General features: G+C 44.2%; 1 long non-coding RNA gene across 2 annotated transcripts; it reads right to left on the bottom strand.

Moving 5' to 3' along the window:
• Positions 1–535: 535 nt before the first annotated feature.
• On the bottom strand, positions 536–2475 carry LOC310690233. 2 transcript variants are annotated; one of them, XR_014518004.1, is made up of 3 exons: positions 2321–2475; positions 1662–1866; positions 536–722 (listed from the first exon to the last, which is right to left on the bottom strand). It is a non-coding gene; the product is annotated as an uncharacterized lncRNA (long non-coding RNA). The 2 variants fall into 2 exon arrangements; XR_014518005.1 differs by having other exon boundaries at positions 2355–2475.
• Positions 2476–2867: the final 392 nt, after the last annotated feature.

Below are 2867 nucleotides of genomic sequence, written 5' to 3'. Positions count from 1 at the left end.
TCCCATCTCTGGGTGTATGTACCTTCATAGCACAGGGGGAATAAGTTCAACCCTTCGTCTTGCTTGGGTCGCAAGTCCAAGCTGCTAGGTTGAGTTTATGTCCTGTTGACCTAAACACAGCCGTTGATGTTCTCCTGACTCCTGCAACTTCCTGGCATTAGGGCAGACCTGGTAGACAGTAGTTTTCATGATTCTGTCCTGCTTTTAATGTTTCTTTTATTAAATAATGTTTTTTCTGTTGTCGCGCACCACTCTGATATGTAAATACCTTTATGTAAAGTGTGCAAATACTTCTATAAATAAATAAACAGAAGCGTCTGTGAGAGACCAAATGCTCATTTGGGAGAGTGGGGAACTGCTTTCTCTTCCACTTCCCTTCCTGCTTGTAGTGCTGTTAATTGCACAGATTAATATCAGTTAATGCCTATGCCATAGTTTTAATGAAACTGAATGGAAAGCAAATAGATTCTCACGTGTATTTCCATTGTCTGTGTCATAAACATTCTATGAGGGATAAACAATCTCATTGCCTATGTCTGCATTAGATCTGTTGCAGCTGTGCAAGCATCTGTGGCTACACATGAAGGCGGCTGATGTCACTGCGGGAATGGATAACGCGACAATATCTGCTCTTCCCCGGTGGCGACAGGCAGCCTTTCTTTAGCATTTAAGTTTCCGGAGAGACGCCTCGTTATTTCAAATTGATGGAGAAGGAAAGGAATCTGAAAAGACACCAGATGAAGGTAGATTCTAGTGTTGTATGGGGGGGGGAGCAGTTCAAGAACAAAACAGCTGGATTCTCCAGGTTGAAAATATCCATATTGCAGCCTGTCCTTATACTGAGCTGCCTCATAATGTCACATCACGGGTCCATCCAGTTCCATATTCTCAACATGGATTGGTAGTTTCAGGTAAGGGGCATTGAACTTGGCACCGTCTGCATGAAAAGCAAGTGCTCTACAAAGGAGCTGATACCCTCCTGCTCAATGGATGCCAAACCTTCAGCTGATTCATACATAGTCGTCGTTTTTTTAGTTGGGATATATTTGGGTGAGCACAGTGAGCACAGTATCACCTCATTCTCTCACAGGGAAGTGTTTCTATGACTGTTGTGAGCATCGTAAAAAGGGGTAAAGGACCCCTGGACAGTTAAGTCCAGTCAAAGGTGACTCTGGGGTTGCAGCGCTCATCTCGGCTTTCAGGCTGTGGGAGCCGGCGTTTGTACACAAACAGCTTTCCGGGTCGCGTGGCCAGCATGACTAAACCGCTTCTGGCACAACAGGATACTGTGACGGAAACCAGAGCACATGGAAATGCCATTTACCTTCCCGCTGCAGAGGTACCTATTTATCTACTTGCACTGGCATGCTTTCGAACTGCTAGGAAGCGTAGAAAATTAAGCTTCTTAAATGAGAAATGATACTTCTCAAAAAGAACTTCAGATGTGAACAGGTTATATCACACTAAGAAAAATATCTGACTGCACTATTTAAATTAAACACAGCTGGTTTTGCCCCATACATGCAGTGTGGGGTAGGTAAGGATGAAGCTCAGCCGAAAGTGAGTTTTGCAGGAAATGCTGATCCGGTTTGGCAAAGGGGGAAAGGGTCACCTGGCATCATTGTGACATCAGGTAATTGACAGGACAATGACCCACTCACCTTTCACACTTGATATGTTGCAGGGTGGGAGAGATAAAGATCCAGGCTGCTGATTGGATGCAGTTCCCCACTCCTGTGATAAGTAGACGCCAGTCAGCATGGCTGTATTAAACTAGAAAAGAACAGCTTTGGACATTATTGCAGGAGTGCTTCAGCTGAATGGGGCATCATTCTTTCATTCTGCCAGCAGAGCTTCCTGTAACACCTAAAGGAGAATCCGAACTATTATTTATTCATCATAAACCCACTTTAATAACTAAATTATTAACCCAATTTATTTATAGGCAAGCCTTCATTACAGGGTAATCCCAGGATGGTTTCCAATAAGTGTCTTAAACACAACAAAACACATGACTGCATAATGAAATGAAATGTTTAAGTGGGACAGTTACCAGCCCTCCACTCTTTCCCATCTCAGGCACTGTGTTGGTCTGTAAAGGGAGTTGAGGGTCACCTAGAGGGGGGGGGAGGCCTTAAGTGCTTCCCGTTTCCTGGTGCCACCCTCCCCTGTATTTGGAGCCTGGCGGGCCATGCGTGGAAGCACTCAGACAATACTGTGCCACAGGCCTCTTGCTGTCTGTGAACTGCTTGCCAACTGTTTCCAATTCAAAGTGCTGGTTTTGACCCATAAAGCCTTAAATAGCCCAGGGCCTCAGTACCTCAAGGGCTCTGTCTCTCCCCATATGAACCAACCCGGACTCTGAGATTGTCATCTGAGGTCCTTCTTTGACTGCCCCCCTCCAAAGGACAGTGGTGGCTCACCTAGCATCATCATTACATCTCCTATCGGAATAGGCTCTGTTTATGTTCCCAGGACGTCGATTGTATGAAGCATATCCTACTGCATTGTGGGCAATATGAACAAGCAAGGGATCAACTGATCAAACCCTTACTGGCAAATTTGCCGGGAAAATCTGAAGCCTCCCATATTAAATATCTTTTGGAAGACGGGTCAAATGATCTTACACTGGCCATGGCAAAGTTTCTTTTGGAGGTTATAAGAAACAAAGACCATTATGCCCTAGATAAAGGAAAATGACTGCCTTGGTTTCTTCCATCTGTCTGTCTGGTCATTTTAACTGTATCTAGTTTTGAAATTGTTTTGTTGGTCTTTGGACAGCAATAAAGTTTTGATTTGATATTTTCAGGTGCAAGAAACATTCCTTTTTTAACCAGGCTTTTAACTATCTACAGCTTTTTCCTGTG

Source organism: Podarcis liolepis (genome assembly GCF_965112155.1).
Source record: "Podarcis liolepis genome assembly, chromosome: 12".
Lineage (NCBI taxonomy): Eukaryota > Metazoa > Chordata > Lepidosauria > Squamata > Lacertidae > Podarcis > Podarcis liolepis.
This window is presented reverse-complemented; position numbering and strand designations above follow the sequence as displayed.